This window comes from Haliaeetus albicilla, chromosome 17, assembly GCF_947461875.1.
Source record: "Haliaeetus albicilla chromosome 17, bHalAlb1.1, whole genome shotgun sequence".
NCBI classification, from domain to species: Eukaryota; Metazoa; Chordata; class Aves; order Accipitriformes; family Accipitridae; genus Haliaeetus; species Haliaeetus albicilla.
Genome location: NC_091499.1, coordinates 15,645,697 through 15,670,049, shown reverse-complemented (window position 1 = coordinate 15,670,049; position 24,353 = coordinate 15,645,697). Strand labels below are relative to the sequence as shown.

The following is a 24,353-nucleotide window of genomic DNA, read 5'->3' as shown; positions in this document are numbered from 1 at the left end:
TGCCTGACAGTTTACTTGGGCAGCAGAGCTCAGTGCTAATGGTTCCAATTATGCTGCTTTTCCAAGCAGTCAGTACAGCTCTTCCAGATTTTTTTCTTTAGTTTACCTTGTGAAAAGTGTTAAAAGGTTACATGCCCATGAAGCTAAGAATGCTAGAAACAGCAAAAAGCTAAGTGCTCCAACGCCCAAATTGAAGTTGCCTATGAACATCTTACTACAAGAAAAGGCATAGGTATTTCTAATTCCAACACTTCCTAACACATGAATGTTTGATTTAAAAAAAAAACCAAAGTGAAAGTCTTCTTATATGACTTATGTTTGTGTTAAAAATAAACTCAATTAGGGGTAACAATAATAGGAGACATACACACTCCCCTAGGGCCCTTTTTCCACACTTAGATGATCTCAGAACTTCTGTAAGCCTGGTTAATGCCATTCCAGCATAAACTCTTGTATTGCAGTGATGCCTGTATTACTGTTGAGCTGTAAACTGCTTTAAGTATAAAAGGAATTTTCATGTGTTTTTCATACTATTCAGTTCTAACTGACTTACAAGTTTAAGTAGAAGTGACGGGACCTGAAGTTAGCTAGAGCTCTGAAGTAGATCCATCTAATCTAGACCTTTTTCTTACAACAAAGTCAGAGTGATTAAAACAATTCCATACTGAAAACCAGATTTGATTAAAACATTAAAGATTTCTAGTTTGAAAGAGAAAATCCAAACTAATTAGATGACCAGCATAAATAAGACTGACAGACAAATGTATTTCTGACCATTGTTTGTGGGTGAGAAGTAGGGGGAGAAAATGGAGAGGGCTGCCCATCTCCAAGTTTTGTTACACACCGCAATCATGAAAGCCATAAGCAGTAGTCTGCACGGTCATCTCTGCTTTTTGGGAATACCCTCTTTTAGTCACACAGAGCCTAACAGGCATCTGCTCCCTGCTCCTCTCAGTAGTCTCCTACAGTCTTGTCCCTTGCACTGAAAGTTCACAGCTCCTTGCTGTACTTCTCTTGTCCCACCAGACCCATCTTCCAGGTGGAAGTTCTCCTTTCAGCATGATCACCTGCCCTAAGGATGGGATGATCACTTCTGCCACCTTCCATCTGTCTCACACATGATCATAGAATGGTTTGGGTTGGAAGGGACCTTAAACACCACCTAGTTCCAAACCCCCTGCCATGGGCAGGGACACCTTCCACCAGACCAGGTTGCTCAAAGCCCCATCCAACCTGGCCTTGAACACTGCCAGGGATGGGGCATCCACAACTTCTCTGGGCAACCTATTCCAGTGCCTCACCACCCTCACAGGGAAGAAATTCTTCCTTACAGCTAATCTAAATTGACCCTCTTTTAGTTTAAAGCCATTACCCCTTGTCCTATCACTACATGCCCTTGTAAAAAGTCCCTCCCCATCTTTCCTGCAGGTCCCCTTTAGGTACTGGAAGGCTGCAGTAAGGTCTCCCTGGATCCTTCTCTTCTCCAGGCTGAACAACCCCAACTCTCTCAGCCTGTCTTCATACGAGAGGTGCTCCAGCCCTCTGATCAACTCCATGGCCCTCCTCTGGACTCACTCCATGTCCTTCTTATGTTGGAGGCCCCAAAGCTGAACACAGTACTACAGGTGGGGTCTCACAACAACAGAGTAGAGGGGAGAATCATCGCCCTCAACCTGCTGGTCACACTTCTTTCAATGCGACCCTAATCACATACCGCCTCTTCTGTGATGGAAAGTTATTTAATTACACTCCAACAGTAAGCGGCAGAAAGTTTTCCTCCAAAAGTTTCTCTCCTCCACCTTGTAGCAGACTACTCCAGTTATTACTACTTACTAGTAGTACTACATTTTTGAAAGATGATCTATTTTAGAAAGACATAATCTGACAGGACATACAGGACAGACTGACACCTAACTTTGTTTCTTTCTAGCAGAAAGGGACAGCTGTGAGATTTTGTAGAGGACTCTTCCAGTATGAGCTATACATACATGAACATACTGAGACTGTCACAGTTAAACATGCAGCAGTAACTGTAAAGATGCTCCTGTATGTTGTAATTCTATGCTTGTCTTTAAGAAGAAACCTGTAAAGTCTAATCAGAGGGAAGACAGATTGAAGAGGTATAAAGTCATCTTCAATACTGCTTGCTGCATAGCAGTTACTGTCTCACAAAATTGTGATCTGGGGCATGTAAAATCTGAACTTTAGACCTTACACCAGCATATCTGCAGCAGTAACTTCTCTCCACCCTCTTTCTTCAGGACTCTCAGCATACCTGCACAGTATTCTTTTTATTCCAAGCTTTCATTAAACCATCAAAAAGTTTCACTCAGAGGCACTGTAACCACCATGGTTACAGATTAACAAAGCATTAAGCCTGTGTCATTCTGGAAGGACACTGGTTTCCCTAGCTACAATCCCTCACTTGCTATCCCTATGACGGATAGTTTCTTCCAGCACTTCACCCTGCTTTTTGCTGCCTTCTGCAGACCAAAAAAGCACCTATTGTTTAGAAAAAATAGAATTTCCATCATGTACACTATTTTGTTACTGCAAACCACTTTATTTCTACATTCATTGCCTGTAGATGTTTACACAGTCACTGCTACCTCTATAACCTTAACTAGCTAAGCTAGAAAAGAACACAGATAAGCCTGATCTGGGATGGGCAAAGTAGCATGGAAGAACTCAGCATGATTTTTTTTCACCCCACTGCCAAAAATCTGTAGCTTCGCTATATACACAGGGCTGTACAAAGTTGTAACTGGACAAAGGAAGCAAAACCGATTTAACCAAGACAGAAAACTCTTACCATATCAACAGAAGGAAAATTGCTCTCAATTCAGGAAGGGTATCAAGGGACAGATTTACTAGGGGAACTAACTTTGGCCTTCTCCCTGTGAGTACAGCCTGCTATAGTGTGAGCTTCTAAAGCATTAAGATGGTTGAGAATGGCACAGTTCCCACCCCCTGCCAGAGGAAGCTGCTGTTCACAGATCTGCTGGGAACACAAAGGAAAACATCAGGACACCTGACCTCTTAACACAGGAAAACTGAATGCCCTGTCCAAGTTGATGGTAGAGTTAGTGGATTCTCTTCCTCCAGGGATTCACGCAGAGCTTTTATTTAGGCTTTGCACAAGACATCTAGTCTTCATACTAGCATATTTTATTGAAACAGGAGATTTCTTGTTTTCTCGCATCCTCTGCTCAACATACGTTCCATTTCTAACACAGACTTTATACTGTGTTCCAGACCAGCTACCTAGAAAATGTTCTGATACTGATCACTGTTGTTAATACTCAGTGTTAATCCAGCAAATAAAAATTCCTCTCGGAGCAGAAAGGACATACCTGGGAGAGAGGGAGGTGACAGGAAATAGAGTCTAAAAAGACTCATTTTGAGGATGCATATGATGCATTTTACAGTGAGTCATGTCTTTGACAACATGCCTTAGAAACTCACTTTAAGCTAATACCTTGTATTAAAGTAAAAGATCACTCTAATTAAGCTCTATCAATTAGGTTACTAGAGAGACATTTGAGTTCTTGTTTGCAAACATCAGATTTCAATGCGCTCTACTCTTTTTTCAGAGGCAATCCAAGAATTAATACTAAAAATCCTTTGAGTACATGCAGATTTCAAGACAGACTGGATGGTTCAATGGATTTTTTTTAAAAACTTGGATAAATTCACAAGTTAGATCTGACTAGCATTAGCTGTTGACACATTTGGCAGTCAAAAGACAGACCAGAAACTGCATAATCTGCTGTCATTTCTCAGCAATAAGCTCATCTCAGTAATGGAAACATGTAGAAGTTCTCAGTGAGTGCAGAGATACTTTAACAGGAGAACCCTGAACAGCTATATTTTGTATCGGCTCTGCTTTTAAGCTGACCAAACAAGAAAAAGTACACTCAAATCTCCCATTTCCTTAGTACTTGTGCACCAGCCTGTACATGAAACTTGTATTACAGCCCTGTTTTCAAAACGCCAATTCAACATTCTGGTCACAGCTCCCAGGACAGAACCAGGTCTCCCTATCCCCAGGACACCACCTTCGTCACTGAACTATGGATACCTATTCTTACTCACTCTCCATCTGACCCAAAGTGCGCATTCTCAGTGGGACAATAAACCACAACAGCAGGAGGGCATACAGAATAATCCCATGCATACCTAGTTCTTCCTCAAGTCTGATAGTACTTTGACTCTTCATAGGAGGCGAGAGGAACAGTTTTGAATGCCCATCACAGCAAGGACAACTGAACTCAGATCCATTATTAGGCAAGTGATGCACTAACAGTCCTTAGATAATTTAAAAAAAAAAAAAATCCAGGAGAAGCTAAATCTCAAAAGAAAGAAGTAAAACGCTTGTGAAGTGAAGAAGTGAAACAACTTACCGCTTAAACTCATAAGGGCACTGTGAACGTAGGCACCTATGAAAAACTTCGTAAAGCTACAGTTAAGTGTTTATTTGCAGAAGAGTGAGGAATTTTGAACACGTATACCTTTGATTTTTTTTCTCTCAGCTAAATTGACATCCTGTCCACATACATGCAAACAATTTGTTAAGTATCTTTGTTCTTAGGCATCTATTACTACCCAGACATTAAACTGGGAAGCTCAGCAAGTCTCTAGGGTTTGTGAATACCACTCCTAAAACCAAACATAAGAGGATTTGTGGAGACAGTCCTAAATACCTAAGTGAAGTTTGTGAATTGCATGCCAATCACTAGAAGCCCACTACAATTGAGAAAGCTAAACAGTGCCAAGCATAATTCCTTGTACACAACTCGAGCTCAGCTTTTGCCAAGATAACATCTGTATAGATGATGATATAAAAAAAGCGTATCATTTAAAAGGCTCTAGGAGCACTCATTTCTAAAATAACATATAAATTAAAAAAAATATAAAGGCAATAATTATCTTGTTAAAAATCACTAAATGCTACAAATAGCTACTCATAATTCAAGTTAAAATATTACTTCTTCTATAACTTAGTGGGCATAAATTAACACACATGAAATACCATCTGAACACAAGAAAATACTTTTTACCCTGAGGATGGTTAAACACCCAACCAGATTACCCAGAGAGGTTGTGGAGCTTCCATTCTTGGAGATATTCAAAACACCTCTGGACAGAGTCCTGGACAACCTGCTCTAGCAGACCCTGCTTGAATAGGGGGGATTGACTAAATGATCTTGAGAGGTCCTTTCCAACCTAGACAGTTCTGTGCTTTATGTGATTCTCTATGGTACAGCTGAGAAGACTATGAATATACTGTATGCATGCAAGACCGTATTAGCCCCATATGTTGTATTTATTCCACATTCCAATCCTCTTGAAGAGATTTTATCTCTTAAAAGGAAACAGAAGGGACAAAAAAGGGAAATTCTATCAAAACCATAGCAAATGCACATGCCTCTACACCTCTCCAAGTGTCCTGGTGCAGCACATTTATGAATTGCAGTCTTTCCATTTATTGGAACACCCTAAAGAACCCTTTGAACTCCTGGCTAGAATTAATACCAATCCAAAGCAAACATACTGTAACACTAAAAAACTTATTTTGTCAAAAGTATTTTTTAAGGATAGGAAAACTCAGTAGCAATTCTGGTGCAACTGCCGTTTATATGAAGTTTGATCATTATTTCACTTGATAAACAAAAATAATACTTTGTAAGCAATACATGCATACACTGATTTTTATTTTTTTCCAATTAAGCTCAATTAAGACTTAAATTCAGTTGATAATATACAGAAGTTTACTGTCATTTCAGACCCCCTATAGTAACTAAGACATCTCCCTGGGGAGATGAGAGATAGGACACACAGGACATCCAGTCTCTTCGGGATCAGGGTGTCAAATAGCAATAGACATCCACATTTCAGTGAGTAAGTTGAGCCCTGAATGACTCCTGACAAAACGCAAAAGAATTTATGTAACTTAAATTTTGGTAAGGGCATTTTCAAGAAGTTTTCTGACAGATGTTCATCACTCAAAAGAACTCCAAACCAATAAAAGCACCTTGCATAAATGCCCAACAATCACAAAAATTTTTGCTTTTAAATACAATGCTTCCACAAGTCAAAAGTAAAGGGAACAAATTAGAATATTTCAGAATTAAGCCACACTAAGAAGCCTTCTCAGAAGAGAATTCTGCTAAGTATGATGACTGGGAAAGCCACAGCAAATATTGAGTATTCCAAATTAAAAAAATCTGTGTATCCATTAAATTCTACAAAACACATCATATCCTACTATTTATTTCAGGTCAAATCTTGCTATTTGCAAACTAATTAATTTGGTCAATGTCTTCAATGAGAATTAGATTAAATTCATAGTTTAACAGCCTACATTTCTGTGAATCTTTTTATTGCAATGTTTCATAGCTTGCTAGTAGAAATGCTGCTGCATATTTGAAAAAAATAGTGAAATATTAATGCTAGACCATTCCTACAGATGCAGCTAGGAAAATTATGAAATGCCTAGCTACCAGCAAGCAGTTCTCCAAGGGTACATAAGTGTAAAGCATTCCCACTACTGAGGAAAGAAGAACTTAGATCTTTAAACAATCAACCGCTCATATTTTAATAATCTTGCAACAAAAGGAATGGAGCTCCTTACACAGTGGGAGGCAACATACTAAACTTCTTCCTGATACCTAGGATTTCAGCATGGAACAGGCCATTGAGATTGGATGGGAAGAATAGGAAACAGTAGTCAGGCAACAGAAAAGCCACAGCTGGGCAAAGTGGGGATAGGTGCAGTCCCTGGAGAAGATGCACTCCACTCAGCACCAAATCAATGGTGTCCAACGTAAAACCAACTAAGCCAGCGCTTGCATCTTCCTGTGGGTATGCTTCAAGATGGGACTCCTAGAGGCCATAATGGAGACCTCTATCAAAACCATACTGCCAGGCAGAGAAGGAATTAAAAACACAAGGAAACCATGAATTACAAACAGGACAACAGTGGCCTATTACTGTTATTATCATATCCCAGAAAACTGTGAAGATTTTCCTGGATATGGTACCACCAAAACTCTACAGGAGCAGCCTGAAGAGATTTCTTCCCCCAAATTTTTTCTCCATGGACACATTTAAGGACAAAACAGTTCCTTTATCCCTAAAAATGTTATTGAAATCCTAAGTCAAAGCTCTGACTAAATTTGAAAGACCCACAACCTTTTTAGCAGTATAGAGCATAGAGTTAGCAGACTTGCATTACACAGATTTTTTTTCATTTAGATGTTGGCTGGTTTGGGGGTTTCTTGGTAGTGGAAAATAATTTACATCAAACAACTCATTTGACTAGATCTTATGCCGTTAATTGCCTTAACTGTGCACTTTATCTACAAGATCTCACATCAGTATTTTTAATTATTTAGCAGCAATTTTTAATGTGTTTTATCAGCATGATCAGAGATTACCTTCTTAATAATCACTCTTCTCTGAGTGTAAAGCATTTGATTCCAGCTGCTATGAACTTTTAAACAAGAGAAGGCAATGTCTGCTGACATAAAAGGGACAATCCACTTCATAAAGGAATGATGACCAAATTAAACTCAATATGCCCAACAAAACAATATGATTTTATGCTAGACACTTTATAAGCTTTAATACAGTTAACTTGCTTGGGAAGAGTCTGAATTACTGTATTTTACTATATTATTCTGACTTCTACACTGTATCACAACACTAAAATTTTCTTTTACTCCAATTACTTTTTCATTAGTTTAGATTCCCAGCCTCTAACCCACATGGAAGCTACCTATGTTGCCTCTACATTTGGTCTACAGCAAATAATTAAATTTAAATATATCAGTGCTAGTACATCTCTAGAAGAATCAATGGGACAACATCACCACTAAAAGCAACCGACCTTCTAAATCAGTATTTGACACAGACTGATTTAGGAAGGAAAATGGTAACCCAGACTCTACTGCTAGAGAAAAGTTTTGTTGCAATCAAAGGTAAGCACTGATCAGAGAATAAACACATTTTAAGGTAAGGAAAAGCCAAAATAAAGCAGCCATGGTGGTTTCCTTCCCTGTCACCAAATGTATCTCTGGAATAAAACTGCACCTGAAGCTTTCATTTCAAACAAAGAATAAAGTTTATAGGTCTGAAGACTACTGGGAGAAGCTTGAAAATATAATCTAATACCAGACTTATGAATTCTAACAGAAAGCATCTGAATTTAATTACCGACATCTGGGAACTGACTTTCAGTGCTTGAATGCTTGAGGCTGACAACGCTAAAATTAAAAGCCATTGAATGATATAACAAATAGAAGCTATTCATCAATGTCTTGAGCTGGGAACAGAGACACACTGGCCCAAAAGGTGCTGACTGGCATAAAGACGGCCTGAAGTGCCCACCCATGCCCTCCTATGACGAAGCCTAAGGATACTGCAGATAGATCCAAGGACTAAGAGGATAATTAAATGGCATTTGATTTCTCTCTTTACCAAATGGCACACACAAAAAACTGGATTTGAATCAGAGGATTTGCAGGGTGCTCCTCACCTTGCCAATGAACTGAGCAGTTGTATCGTACATGATCCAGCACTCTAAGCACAGACTCACTGCTTCTTTTCCATCTTTGGACAGTAGCAAACTGAATGCAGCCAAGAAGTGCAGGACTGCATCCAGATGACTTGAGTCACTATAACCAAAGCATTGACTTCTAGCTTTGGCCAGGTTCATTCATTTACCTGGCAACACTACAGTCACCCCTACCTAATCAGGAGACACTTGTTCTCTAATAAATAAATAAATAAATGATGCAAAAATAAGTTTGAAAGATCTCTCTCTACCTTGCATCACTTTAACTCTTAGATCTGACAGTGTTGCCAGTCAGTGAGCCGACTGAAGCTGTTGCATCACCACTATGACTAGCTTTGCAGCATGCTCTCATGCAACTCTTGGTTACATCCAAAAAACAAATGCAGGCTTCTACCTCTGCATTTATACTGATTCTGAGATAACCAAACAAAGGCTCTTCACACCCACTTCCAAGAAGAAAAAGAGCACAAACTACAGACTTAACTAGAACTAAAAGCTATTTGATCTTAAGTATTTATGACATTTCTTCAGTAAGCGCTACTGGCAATACAAACCTTCTCAGACATTACTCAAAATCCAATGCAGCAATACTGCTGGGGCTTATGTAATGGTAAATTGGGGAAATACTCAAGTGTGGTCTTTGAAGTCCATTTCTCACAGACAGAGAATAAAATTTCTGAATCTGGACTGGAATTTACCAATCTGCAATTTCTAAAGGATCACCACCTCACCTCATTCAACACAGCCCAATGCAAAGGCTTGCAGAGACATCCAAGTAGTTCCTCAGTGTGTTACCCACACAAAACACTGTACTAGCAATACTGCTCCTACAGGCTTTGCTACTTTGATCAGAGCTAAGTGGGTACCTCTACACAGCACAGTCAACTTGTCTGTCCTAATGATGAGTTTATATGAAAGGTTTCATCCCTTCTGTAAAACATTATATTTCTTTTTTGTCTTTTTGCAAACTGCAACAGGTAGGAAATGTTCTTGGAAACACCTTTGGGAGATTCAAAAGACTTCTAGCAGTACTGAATGCAGTAGTTGGAGAAGATTTTCACCCTTTTCTGAGGCCAGAGTTGGTTAAAATCATTCCTTTTGGCTTCCTGAGATCTTATAAAGACTGAAAACAGGAGAACATGAAATGTTACTGAAATTTGTCCCAGATTTGCAAACAATGGTTTTCAGTATTTGAAAATAACTTGCTGCTTTTGTGCACAATCTCTTTTGCTTTTGTAAACCATGAATAACAGTTCATCTTTGATTTGTTTTCAGTTTCTCACAGAACCAGTTTGTTATGATTGCTCTCTCCTACACAAAAGCTGGTCAGGATTTCCAAACACCCTTCTGTTCATTTATGGCAAGCTGGAGTAAAAACATTTGTTTACTACAATTCAGTGCAAGAATCTGGTAAATAAAAACACTAATTTAACACCTTTTCCCCCCTAGTATATGACAGCAAACTAAGCACTTAGAATCAACATGTCTTTCTCTAACCTGCATATATATTCATTACAGGGCAAATTAACTGGTTGCTCTTCTTTCAAGATAGAATGGGTACAAGTTCAACAGCAACACTGGCTTCTGTACTTCCTTCTCTTGCCTGACCTGGCTTAAAAACTGTATAGAGACTTCTGTGGGGTTCCTTTTTAATTTCTAGCAGGTTTTTGTTGGGGGTTTTGGGTTGTTTTTTTTTCCTTAAAGCTTTAAGAGGCCTCCTGGTGATCCAGTCCACAGTACGTTTCCACAAACAGTGATGCCTCCAAAACACAAGACCAATAAACTGCAGCAGGAGGGCAGTGGTTTTATGAGTACCTCAAGCCAGTATTGCTGCAGAACATCTTGTATCAAACCATGATAGAAAGGCAAGGAGAGACTGGTCCACAAGTTCAACTCAGTTGTCAGCCATCGATCCAGACAAGGTGCATAAGGGACCATAAATCCATTAGATTGAATGTTCTGATAGTCTGTTTCTTCTGACAGTTTTCGAACATGTGTATCATACAGATAAACAGATAGAAAATAATCTTAACTAAGAACAGATTGAGGGGCTTTATTTATTATTTTTCCTTCAAAGAAAAGGTTCTGAATTTACAGCTCAAGTTTTTCTTCAACCTTTCCCACTCTCCTTAGTCTGGGACACAACTTTTCCTTAGTTGGAGAAAAGCCTGTGTTTCAAGGCAAAACACTTAAAAAGATGATCTTAAACAACTTTTAATCTTTGATCTTTAATTAGGATCGGAAATAGAATTAGAAAAGAAACAGACAAGTGTTTAGACTTCTGTGCCCTCTTCAGGTCTAAGCAAAAGAAACACTTTGTTTGGAAGTTGTCCTTTTTTCCCTCCCTCCCACAGACTATATCAACAGACTCAGAAAAAAATAAAACAACAAAACCCCACCCTTCACCTCTTGCATATCTTTAGATCACCATAGCTATACTACCACTTTTTTTTTTTCTCCTCCTTTTAAGTATTCATGGCTTGGTCTGGTTTGCTATGGGCTACTTGGTAATCACATAGTAATCTCTCTCACTACCTGGGCCAAAGAATAAGTAAATCAGAAACTAAAGCAGCAGCCTATGAAAATTCATTCCTTGGGTTTCCAACATCAATTTTCAATATTCACAGTACACAGACCAGTGACAGAACAAAATATAAAAACATAACATGGAACTCACTGAAGCAATCTACACCACTGAAGACACTTCCACTCCCCTTCCCCTGTACGCCCCATGCTCTGCCACAAATTATTGCCCCAGAGCACAGGGAACACTTGTGTTGCCACCATCCCATTGGCATTACGGTACAAACCCAAACTGACATCCAGTCAAACTGACATGACAAGCAGCCAAGATGCAGGCACATGCTTTACTCCACCAGTTCTGCTACATAACCAAAAAGAGGTGCAAACCTGAAGGTATTTATGTCTTAAACTGCCACATATTACAATTTACAAGACTTAGTTATTAGAGCCTTAATTCTCTTCACTTATCCAGCAACACCACTAAAAATCAATGCAAATCCATAGTGCAAGAGTTACTTCTAATTAGTAAAGACAGCAAATTCAAATGCCCTGTCTAGCAGCTTTCCTCCCTTTAAGGTAGTTGTACTATGCCAGGTTTGTAATACTGTGGAAATGTGAACAGCTGCAAGAAGTATAAACTACACTAGTTTTGTGCATGACTTGTTCTCATCTTCAGTAAATCTCTTCTGTCATTTGCATCCAAATATCTAAAGCATGGAATCTGACTCCATATAGAGTCTAACATGATGGACCCGATTAAAAGGGTCTTAAAGAAACTGAGCAATCCTAAAAAAATTAAAAATAATAATAAAAAAAAAAATCAAATGCCATGCTTCAAACTGAGTATATACTTGAGGGCCCAGTTATTATGTGGCCAGCCCTGGCTGCAGAAACACTTTGGAGTTTCACCTGCTCTCTGTAAAGCTGAATTCCTACTTCTGTTCCACCTCCATTCATAGTTATCCTCCCTAAGTAAGCAAGCAAAGCACATCCAGTCCTCTTATTTACATTTCAGCAACTCATGTTTTTGCAATTCTGCGACTCTGAAGGATGGAGCACATACATGAAAAGTAAATGCATGAGATTTCGTATTGGTATTGCACCATGCAATTTCCTATGCGCTTTCCCAACAAGCAATACAGCAGTTGCATTTGTATGCAAAAGTCATCACAGATAGCAAGAGATGCAGAGTGTATTTTAATGGAACCTCACTGAGGATGAGAAGCTCAGCGCAGCAAGTGTATGGCATACCCTCCAGTGCACTCCGCAGTCCTGATGCACTAAGACCCTGCCAGAAAGGACTTCTGTTCCCTTCGTATTTGTTTGCCTGAGCTTTCTACTAAAGGAGAAGAAGAAAAAAAGAAAAGAAAAAAAAAAAGGAAGTTCAGCTAAGGAATATACCAAACCCATAAAACAGGTACTGTTCTCCCCATTAAAGAAGTTCCACGCTTCAGTTCAGCCTTTAGCTCTTGAGATCTCTATTTTGATCGCCACAGTTTGCTTAAGTCAAAGTCCTAGTTCTGTTCTGAAAACATCACCTCAGTTCTTTCTTTGTTTTATGCAACTAAAATAAAGGTCACTGACTGAAAGGGGGCTTTCAAAACTAAGTATAACACAGAAAAGAGAAAAAACACAAAAGATATATCCCCTCAAAGGGGGAACCTTTTGATGGTCTATTACTGCTTTAAAGACATCATTTAAAAATCTGTATTAGACCAGGGAAAAATATTATGCAAAGCCACTCTCTTCTTATAAATGTAGCTGTTGGAAAAAAATGTTAATAGCAGTTTTAGAGAATTTCAAAAATAAACCTGGAAAGAATACATTCCACATATCCTGATGACATTTCTTCAACCACAGGTTTTTATCTGTTCTGTCTTGATAAGCCAGGTAGAGTCCCAATTTAGCTTATAAAAGGCAGTAGCCCTTTTACTTTATTTAACCTGAAGTGAAACCTGATGGAAAACGTTTCAGACATAATAAGGCCATAAGCTTGCTCACGTCCACTTATTTGTTACTAATCTAAGCAATGTTGTTTTCATTTAACCATTCATTTTCTTTAAAAAAAAAAAAAAACATACAGGACAGAATTAAGATTTATCAACACTACAGAAATTGACCTCACTCACTTTTAGATACGATACCTTCAAAACAAAAGTCCTCTATTATCCAAACTAATGATGCTGAGGATTTTTTTCAAGCATATTCTTACTGAAGCATAGAAGGAAAGGTTATTCTGGAGGCACAAGGGGTTAGAAAAATTGAAGATGTTAAAGTTTAGACTACCAGGGGAAAAAATACAAATTTTTAAGATACATCCAAAGTAATCACAGCATTCAGGAAAAACACAACAGTAAATTAGGTTGGAACATCACATCTTCTATACTGTCAAAAACCACCACTATACATATCATTCTTGTCAGGAAAAATAAAGACAGATGGTTGCAGAAAAAGACACTCTTCAGAACAACCATAACCTTTAAGTACTGATGAATCAAAATATTTACAATATTTATCCCCCTATAAAGCTCATTCTCTACAATTAAAGTTCTTCTAAATTGCTGCAGCATATTGCTACAGAAATTTTGGCAGAACACATTCTCAATTTACATAATTGTTCAGAGTAGTCACCTAACTTAGAGAAAAATCATACATTCTCAAGTATTACTGATGTTCTGAAGGCTCCAATTTATTTTGCTCGGAACTGTTCACACATTTTGTTGTTTTCTCATCACAGAGAAATCTCCGACTGCTGATATCAAAGTCAATAGCTTCAAACTGGCAGGAGTGTGAATGGAATTTGCATGGCATTCACTACTGGAATGTCATTTTTTGAAATGACACTTTTCATTTCTCAAGCCAATGGAGAGACATATTTTGAAGAGTTGACAATGTACGTAGGTATATAAAGACCCATCAGTACTACCCCAGTTCCCACAGGGCATCTGCTCTTTGAGTGACTTAGCTGTCCACTGACAGCGTGAAGCACAAAATGTATTCTAATTCAGCTATTCTGTGTGTGCAAAACTTCTCAAGAAAGGAAGCCAAACATTGCCGGTCCACAGAAAGTCTGTTAAGGGACTTCAGTGTCAAATCCTAGCTATCCAAGTTTTCCCATAGTTAAAAGTGCAACTAAAATACAAATCTGATAAAACTTTGACAAAATATTTTTCCAATCCCACTCTTGGCCAGGTTACTCAGCAGTCAATTGCGCAAAGTTCCTCCATGCAGGCTGGAAATCTCCAAGACTATGGCCCAGGACACAGACTAGCACCTGCCCAGAACACACTGCACCTCCTTTCTGGCCTACATTAGACATTTCCCCTTCTATAAAGGTCAGAGCAGGTTCAGAATCAGGATGGCTAGTCCACATGGGAATACCCAGAACCAGGAGTTTCAAAGCTCTCCTGGTCTCCCAGTTTAAACTGCCAAACTCCAACATCATTGCTTCATTTTCTTCTCTTGAAACTACCTCCCAGAGTTGCCTCTGCTCCCTGGAATTTCTTCACACACTCAGCAGGAATGCCTCTAAAAAATTCTCTTCTAAGCATGTTTCTTCTCAAATTGAATTTTGGGCTTTAAACAGTGAGAAACTTCAATCAGAGGCAAATCCCACCCATGAACCAACAATTTAAAAAATACATAAATTAAAAAATTGTTTACAAAACACTATGAAAAGTATCTGCTCTTTACTAATTTTCAGTAATAGGAATTTGATAGTAAAATTTCAAAAATTCCTCTGAAATCAAGTTAATAAAAGCCTGTAAAATAAAAGCATCCCATCTACAAGCACATATTCTTGCAAATGGGTAAGCACATAGAATGACAGAAGCAACATCAGACCTCATTTTACCTCCTAAGTGGTCAAAAGGACATCTAAGTCAGAACACAAAGAAGTGAAAACTTAGAAAATGCTATGTCAACGATCCTATGTCTTTCACTACTAAGTGTAGTTGCCAGATAATTCAAGAAACTGGGGTGATAGTGGTGGTTGGTTATATTACAACAAGTAATATTTGTGGAGAATAAATAAAAAAATTTAAAATCAGGTTTCTAAAAATTTAATTATATGTTAGGAAAACCTCTGTAATTTTCAGCTTTTGGCACTGGTCCTCTAACTATCTCCAAAGAAGTGAGATACAAAAATTCAAACACAAGATTTCCCTCCCTCCGCAATCAGTTCGGGGGTAATTGAAGTCCCTGGAGCACAGAACACACTGGCAAGTACCATGTGAAAGTCCTAGATGGATGACAAATATGAAGGATAATTTCTTTACGCTAAAAAATTAAAATGAGACAACTATGCAGTTACTGTAGGTGAGCATAATTATAGTGGATTATATTTATGTTTAGCTAGTTTCTCCTGATAACACTGTCAACTGTTCTCACCCAAGTGTTTAAATTAATTTGATTTTTCACTTAATCCAATTCCCATTTCTAGCCCAATTTATAATCATCACTTCCCCATACTCGCATGGCATTAAATTACTGTCTTTCTTGGCCATTAAGTCAATCATATTCTAGTCAGCAGAGTCGATCAAAAACACCACAGCAGTGGCATGAATTTCATATTGAATACGTTCCTTTTTGCTGTATTATAGAAGCTGATCATCAGTTTCAGAAGCTACATTATATCAATTTCTGATTTTTCAGGCAGAAGCAACACATTCTGAATCAAAAATGGAGATAACAAAAAAACGCCTTTTTTTTAATGAACACTGCATTTTTCTCTGGTCAAATCCCACTCACATTACTTTGCAAGTACCCACCGAAGAAAAGCCCCATGCAAGCCTAAATTTCCATCTGCTGCCAATGTTTCAACTATACATCTCCTTACTGTAAACTGCAAATTTATTGCTCCCCTTAATACAAAGGGAATGATCGGGGGGCAGGGGGACGGACGGGGTACCATTACAAAACCATCTTCCCTGATGTTACTTGAATTTCTCTGTGTGTTCAAATTCACATCCTCAGCCAAATTCACTTATATGTTTAGCAATACACAGACTTTTTATATGGAATTGCCATCTCAAACACAGCTGTTCATGTCCTTCTTACAGAGGAGATAGCTCAACTAGAAGATCCCAGGGAATCCTGAGTTTGCTGTCCGAGGCAAGATTCTACACTATCCATTCAGGGCCAATTTGAAGTTCAGTCACTTCCCAGCTTGCTTTCAAAAAAATATCTCCAGAAATTTAGTTTCTGCATAATCATCCTTAGTTTTAGAATCTCACATGGTTTTCTAACAGTAAAGACAATGCTTAATCTCATATTCTGTGTGGTTCATATAACACGCTGATCTATAAAGCGTTAAATAAACACCGCAATTTCCATATTAAAATTCCCTTCCCTAAAAGCACTTGCTCTCACTTGGAATAGAATGCAAGATATACCTGCAAATCTAACTGAATCATTTTTGAAGAAACCCTGAGGTGACTTCTTGTCCCCTTTAAATATTAGAATTACTATTTTCCCCACATCTGCCAACTCAATAGCTGCCCAAATGCACATTAGCTCCCTGCATGCTTATACAGGAAGTAACATGCATAAGAAAACACAATGATATTTTTTATAAGCACTGTAAGCACCTAAAAAAAGATCTTATGCTTAAGAGGCGTTAAGTGGTATGACTGCATTATTTTTAGTGTCCTACTAAAGCAAGAGTTTATTATTCCCCAACAGTTTCTCAGAGCACCCATACCTAGCCTAGTACCTCATACATAATAACTGCAAAGTGCTTTACAGATACCATCAAATTATTCACAATCTGAAAAGCACATAAAAGATGAAAGGAGCTTTTCTGGAATACTTTCAAAGTTAAGAAAAAAAATTTCTCTGTAATCATTTGTAAACTTGAACAAAACAAAGAGATCTGACTGAGTAGCTATATATCAGCAGATTTTTGAGCATCTGTGGTAACTACATTATTTGTTCAGCGCATCACAGGATTTCTGTAGGACCTAGTTAAACAGTAAACTTGGTTTTCGCATAAAAACTCTGAACAATTGTTGAGCACCCCTCAGAGGCCTTACCCCTGCCAACTGCTTCATGCAGGCAGCTCCCAGAATCAACAGGAATTGGCAAGGCTACAGGAATTCTTTACCCTATGCACTACAGTTAACAGGACTGTGGCCTCTGGGTCTACTCCAGATCTTTTCATGACTGAACGAATGCTGCCACTAACATTTACGCAAATATGACTAACCCCAACTTGCTTCTGAAACGTTCGTAAGATATCCTCCTACCCCTACAAAACCAGACAAATTTATAACAAGCTTTAAAAAATGTATTCACTAGTTGCTAAGACCAACGTCTGCAGTTTATCTCACCACACTAAGTTTTAAACTGTAGCTCCTTTTCCTTCACATTTTATAGTAGCGCACGGTGCCAAGCGTACGGCTTCCCAGCGCTTGCGTGACAGTTGTGTCTATCAACTGCCAGTCGGACTCTGCCAGAGATGAGCAGACAAGCCGGCTTCGCTCCGCAGGCTGAACTCACCCTCCATCGACGCCCCGGGAGACTCACCACAGCGAGTCATCTGCGACCTGCAGCATCGCAGGAACCCGTGAATTTTTGGTAGAATTGCTCCAGATTGACCAAATAGGAAATTTAGTGCTGAGAACCAAACCTTGCTCCGCTCTGAGCTAGGGATTTAACCACCGGAGCAGTACCTTCTAAATTCCTAGGGCTGCAGACTTAACCTCCCAGCAATCAAGGTGCCCAGCTCCCTTCCAGCCGGGAGCTCTCGCACATTTAAACGCTAGAGAGGGGCAAAAGCTCGTTTTTGTCACTCGAAGGAGTAGCTTCAAGTCCGGATACACGAAGACAACCGCTCCTACCAAGTAACGAGACGCATTTCCCCGCCCGTTTCGAGGCAGCAGAGCCGCCTTTTAAGAAACCACCACAAACCGAGCACCTGGAGCACATCCCCGGAGGCGGCGGGACTCACCGCGTCCCGGAGCCCGCCCTGGGCTCCGCTTCGTCGTCGTTCCATTCCTTACCCCCCGCCCCCGCCGGAGTTACACTGAGCCGAAGGCCGGCGGGACCGCTGAGGCGGGCGGGCGCCGGCCGTCACCCAGGGACGCCCCAACGGTCGGAGCTGCCGTTTGAACCGTCTCCCTGGCAACGAGGACACCCCACCTCCGGGGCGGCGGGGCGAGGCGAGGGGGGGGCGGCCGCCGGCCGCCCCCCCCTCGCCTCGCCCCGCCGCCCCGGTTAGGTAACGGCGGCGGCGAAGCACCGCCTCAGGCCCGGCCGCGCAGCTCACCTCACGGCAGGTGCCGGGACCGCGCACGGCGGCGGCGCCGCCCCTCCGTCGCGCTCGGACGGCAGCGGGGAAGGAGCTCCCGCGCCGCAGAGCCGCCGTCCCGGTTGTGCGGCTCCGGTGCCTGAGCGGGAGGAGCTTCCCCGCCCCGCCCAGTGCGCAGCGGCGACCCGGCGCGGCAGGGCCGCACCTGCCGGAGGAGGGGCCGGGCCTGGCCTGGGCCGGGTCGGGCCGCGGGACCCCGACGCCGGTTCTCGGTCACTCCCGAGGCGTTGCGGGGCCGCCGGCGTCCGCGGGGCCCCCCGGGAGGAGGAGGCGGCGGCGGCGGCCGGCAGCGGCACAGGCCGGGTCTCTCCCGCCGGGGCCGCGGCCCTGCGGGAGGGCTGGGGGGGAGAAGGCCTGGCCAAGCCCTTGAAGTAGCGATAAGTTTGTGGGCAGAGCACCTGGGAGGCGGGATCGCCTTAGCGACGGCGGGCTCGGGAGGGTGGTCGGCCGGGGGGAGTTGGGAGGGAGGATTTGGGGGCGAGAAATACGGCTGGGAAGGGAGAGGTCTGCGGAAGGGCAGGCCCGCCGCACGGCCAGGGCCCGAGTGCCACATCCGAGGATGTTGAAGCATCAGTGTGCTTCATTATCTTATTAAGGATTTTGATGTGGCCTTTTAAAAACCTGATCGCGAGAGTGGCGAGGGACACCTCTCTGCGATAAAACTGCTGCACACAGGCATGCTGCAGTCGTGTGTTTTTCCAGATGCCGTCTTTGCCGGGCCACAGTACCCGGCTTTGCAGTGAGGCTCAGTAACGGGGCTTTTCTTTCAGCCTCGCCTCACGGAACTGCGAGGTGGTGGGAGCTTTTCTTCCCCCACCCTCCAACTGATCCCGTGATTGTGAAGACTGTTCAGGAGTATTACAAAAAGAAATCTAATCATCGGTGAGCCACTCGTATCATTTAGCAAGACTGGACAGTGCCCTAATACATAGGAGGAAATACTATTTTGGGAATTGCATGGAACAGCTCTGGTTTTGAGCAGAGTCCACATCTTGCTAGTGGATTTTCTGAGGAGTCAGTTCCTGTTTTCTGATCTGTACAGTTAATACAAAAACAGTAGATCCCAAAAATCTCTGCCTCCATCTCCAATATACCTCCGTATTAAATTTTACATACGTGTCACATCAGAGGAATTAAAGCATTTTTCAGATGACAACTCCCTAAAACATTTTTTCAGAGTGTGGGTCTTTAGTTAAGCCTGCTGACACCTGCTGTAAGGTGTCTATGAAAGGCATCTAGAAATACCACGATTCCTCATTTGCAGAGCAGACAGTAAAAACTAGAAAGTCAGTTCAGAGAGTGCACAGCACCAGATGCTGTATATGGTGCCTTTTGTGTAGTAATGCAGAGCTTCTCCAAGTCAAGCTTCAAGCAGGTTGCTGCTGATGCAGTGCAGTACTAGGCAGAGGCCCATTTCTGTTTCAAAACAGGCATAAAGACAGGGCGACCGCTTCCTGTCAGGGCCAGTTAATTCATGTGCAACACAAAACTGTTGTGGCTATGCTACCTTTTATTCCAGCGCTATTTTGATCAGTGTTAGCTTAAACATGTCCACACCTTGCTGCACTGCACAGTGTGGACATGACAAGGTAAGTGAGGAGCAGAGTCTCCCTATACTCGAGACACTTCTGAGCCACTGTAACTAGAAACTTGGCAGGAACTGGAGTGCAGAGTTGCAGGAGGCACAGTGCCGGTGGCTGAGGTGAGCAGAATGTGAGCAGCAGGCAGTTGGCTGGAGCTCGAGGGGCTGCAAAAGTATTATGGGACAGTCAGTGCTTTGCCTCTTTCCCTGGCAGATTGGCTCTCAGACCCAGCATGGCTTCCTTGCATTTCCAGGGAAGTGGCTACACAAAGAATGGGAAGGGCAAGAACATCCAGGTGGTGGTGTGGTGCAGGCCTTTTAATGCCTCAGGATGTAAATCAAGGGCCTATGGTTTTGTAGACCGTGATCAAGCAAGAAAAGAAGTTAGAATCTGCACTGGAGGAGTCATGGACTACTGATATGTACCAGAGTGTTGTCGCATTTTGGATGAAGTTATTAGGTGTACAACTGTATAGTGATCATTTATGACCAAACTGGTACTGGAAAGACCTTCACAATTTAAGGGGAGCCCCAGTGAAGAACATGCTTGGGAAGACAATTTGCTACCACATACAATACATTGTATCGAATATTAGAAAAACTCACAGAGATTGATACTGAATTTTTTTGTAAAATTCTTTCTTCTGGAAATCTGTAACGAAGAGCTTTTCGATCTTCCGAATCCTATTCCCAGTGCTGGAGAAGGACTGCAGATGTTTGATGATCCCATAAACAAGACAGGTTTAAGTGTGAAAGGCTTGGAAGAAATACCTGTACAGAACAAAAATGAAGCCTACCAAATCTTGGGAAGAGGTGCAGCAAAAAGAACTACTGCAGCTACTTACATGAATGCATATTCCAGTTGATACTACTCTGTCTTCAGTTACCATCCATATGAAAGAAACTAGAACAAATGGACAAGAGTTTGTTAGAACTAGGAAGATAAAATTGGTTGATCTTGCAGGAAGTGAAAACACTTTGGTTTGGGGCAGTTGATAAAAGAGCTTGTGAAGCTGGAAATACCAAGTAGTCTGTTCTGACTGGTGAAAGAGTTATTACGGCTCTTGTAGAAGGAGACACAGAGAATCTTCAGGAGTCTCTTGGAGAACAGCAAGGAACATCAATAATTGCCACAGTTTCTCCCACATCTATAAATCCTGAGGAAACATTGAGTACACTGGAGTATGTTCACAGAGCAAAGAACATAATGAAGCCTGAAGTTAACCAGCAGCTGCCAAAAGGAGCTATTATTAAGGAAGATACTGAAGAGATTGAGCATCTGAAAGGAGACCTCACTGCTGCACAAGAGTAAAATGGAATCTATATTTTCACTGAAAATTCATGAAGCCCTTAAAGGAAAGCTGACAGTTCAGGAAGAACAAGTTGCAGAGTATATTGACGTAATCAGCGCCATGGAAGCAAAAACAATCACTAAACCATTCACAATTAATAAAAGCAAACCTTAATAATGAAAACAGATCTCCAACTCAAGGAAGAAGAACTGAAAGCAGCACAGACAGATCTGCAAGAAACCAAGGTTCCTCTGGCTGAGAAAGAATATGTGGTTTCAGTTTTGGAAAACACCAAAGAAAAACTTCATGGCACAGCTAGCCCTTTGGTTAATACTGTTAATACAAAAGGTGTATCTATGCAAAACGGGATCATAAGAAAGCTGTTGATCAATACAATGCTGTCGTCCAAATACATTTGCAGGAGAAATGAATGTTCTGTTCAATAAAATACAAGATTCTGTTAGTGAGAACAGTCTGAAGCAGCAACAGATGTTGACATCTTATGCATATTTTATAGGTGGCTTCCTATCTAACAGTTGTTCAGCAGCTAATGTATTTGCATTAGTTGTATCAGTGTCTTTTGCCTCTGTTAAAAAATTGCTGACCACTGAACTTTCTTGTATGTCTGAAAAAATATTGCAGAATATGACTTTGCCATTTCCTAGTAAAGCTGGGCTGTTGAGGTTGACTGAGGAGCATATATGTGGGTTAGGAAGAGCATTAAATACCTTGACACCAATGGTGGAAGTTGTCCTGGAATTAAACTGTCAGTTTCAGAATAACACAAGGAAATTTTCTGCTGTGGCTGATGAGGTGGAGGGCCATAAAAATAAATTAGTATCTTCTTAGGAGATCTCTGTCTCACTCTGAAAAAATTACAGGAATAAACAGCCAGTGTTTTTTCTCAGCTGCAAAACACTGTAAGAATTTAAGAGAAGAAGTGGAAGTGGCAAAGTTTGTACATACAAAGATCGCAGATGAATTAGTGTTCTCACTGCAAAGCCAGCTGGGCTTGTTGGCACAGGAGATACAGAAGAACTTAGCTGGTATACTGTCAAAAAATGGAAGTTTGAAGACCACCATCACTGCTGGGCAAGAAAATGTTTACCTGGAAACTATGGACCTAGTCAGCAGTAAAACTTCTGCTTCAGAACAAATTTATTACATCTCTGGATAATTTCTTTCAAGAGCTCAAGGACATAAATAGTGAAAACAAGAAGATGCTGCTGGGATCCATTGTCTGTTCTCAACAGCTTCTTAGCAATCTTACCAGTCTCAGGATACTGGTAAATGCAGAGAATTTAAAACTGCTCAGTCACCTTCATGGATCAGTAGCAGTCGTTCTTCAGCAGTGAGAAACAGCAGCTTCAGTGTTTACAACAGAAAACAGAAGGTTTATGACTGAGATCAGTATTTTGTATTAGATATTTTGTTCTGCATTAAGTTGCAGTAGATGTGGTTTGGAACTAACACATTGTACGAATAGATCCTACAATAGATTTTATTATATGCATATTAAGAATACACATAATCTTTTGTGTTCAACTGCTGGCACTAAAACTAATTGGGGATTTTAAAAGCATTGGAAGTCACCCATGAGAGCTACAAACCAACACCCTGTACTGACCTTAAAAAAAGGAAGAGTAGGTCATGTTGCTGCCAGCCACGTTCAGGGTCTCCACATCCGTGCTCTCATTTAGAGATCTGACTGAATGACTGCTAAAAAAAGAATCTTCTTATCGATTTCCAGTATGTGCTCACTAAAAGCCAGTCAATAAGTAAGAACTTACTCAAAGAATGGGATTGTCCTATGGCTATTGGAAGCTGGAAGCTAGACAGCAAACAATTCTGTGTGATGGGGTGATGCAATGGATTTATGTATTATATACAACTTCTCTCAAGAACAATAGTGAATTGTGGCTTGCAGCATTTACAAAGTGCGTGACTTAAAGAGACAGAAAAATTATCCTTAAATATAGACTTGTCAGGCTCTTATATATATATATATATAAAAATAAAAGCTTATATTGCTACAAATATACTACCTTAGCTATTTTTTATAAGTCTGACTTTAGAGATTGGCATCAGTGTAATTTATCACTGCAACATATGGCAGTCTTCCCTGCTGCCAAAACATGGCCATGTTTCAGCCTCAGGGTACAGCTGGGTTGAACTTAAAACTGAGACTGTTTTCAAACATAGATACAGAATTTTATGTTACTCCCTCTGACACCATAAAGGAAAAGTAAATTCAAAATTCCTATCACTGGAACCTCTATGAATACTACAGTGCCTAGTGGTTCCAGCCACACTGGGAAGTGTTTTTTCCTTCTAGTTTTTGGATAACATCTAAAATGATAACCAGTCACTACTATGTCAGGATCATGTATCACTCGGCTATCCACACTGAAAACTTCTTCAGTTCAGATCCCAGCATGGATTTGCAAGATTCTGAATCTTGCAGTGATTTATGGTGAGTTTCCCACATAACCACAAGTTATAGTGATCTCTGGTTGTGTGCAATCAATGATTCTATAAACCTTCTGTTCTCAGGGGCTCTTTACAACTCATCCGTACTTAACCATCCTTTCCTCTTACAGTGCTCTTCCTGATTTGCAAAGCTGAATGTCAGCCTGCTGTACTGGTGCATGTTATCTCAACATTCTGAAAATTAGCCAGATAAACACAGACAAATCCTAGTTACACTTGCAAGTATACTAAGCACCACAATTTTGATTAAAACCATAAAAATATCAAACACTACACTAAGTTCTGGGCAGTTCGCTCAGCTGAGCATTTTCCAGATTACATGGCAACACCACAAGCATCTAAAGCAAACAAACAGAATAAAGGTCCAACATTAAAAAAAGGAAGAGAAAATAATATCTGCAATCCGATTCTCTAACCTTGCAACTGGAGCTAGAAGAAAACCCATAAGTGCCTCAGGTTTTCTGCTTATTGGTGGAGCTGACAAACACTAACTGCATGACAGCACCTGCTTAAAAGAAGCCCAGTGGGCAAAAGAAAATTAAAACAGGTAAGGGAGTAACTATTCCCTTCTCTGTAGTA

At 40.8% G+C, this 24,353-nt stretch overlaps 1 protein-coding gene, 1 long non-coding RNA gene and 1 pseudogene across 6 annotated transcripts in view; 1 reads left to right on the top strand and 2 right to left on the bottom strand.

Annotated features, from left to right (window-relative positions):
• Positions 1-18,785, bottom strand: part of KLHL32 (kelch like family member 32) — a 122,600-nt gene extending 103,815 nt beyond the window's left edge. The window contains exon 1 of one of the 4 annotated variants that reach the window (XR_011328430.1): positions 18,369-18,784. The gene's annotated coding sequence lies outside the window, so the exon portion shown is untranslated. Of the gene's footprint in view, positions 1-18,368 lie in introns of all 4 variants that reach the window. The other 3 variants (XR_011328429.1, XM_069804906.1, XM_069804903.1) reach the window with 3 other exon arrangements.
• The window catches only part of LOC138689559 (uncharacterized), a 217,290-nt gene that overhangs the window by 142,379 nt on the left and 50,558 nt on the right, over positions 1-24,353 (bottom strand). The window lies entirely within an intron of this gene.
• Positions 18,882-23,198, top strand: LOC138689558 (kinesin-like protein KIF11-A; annotated as a pseudogene).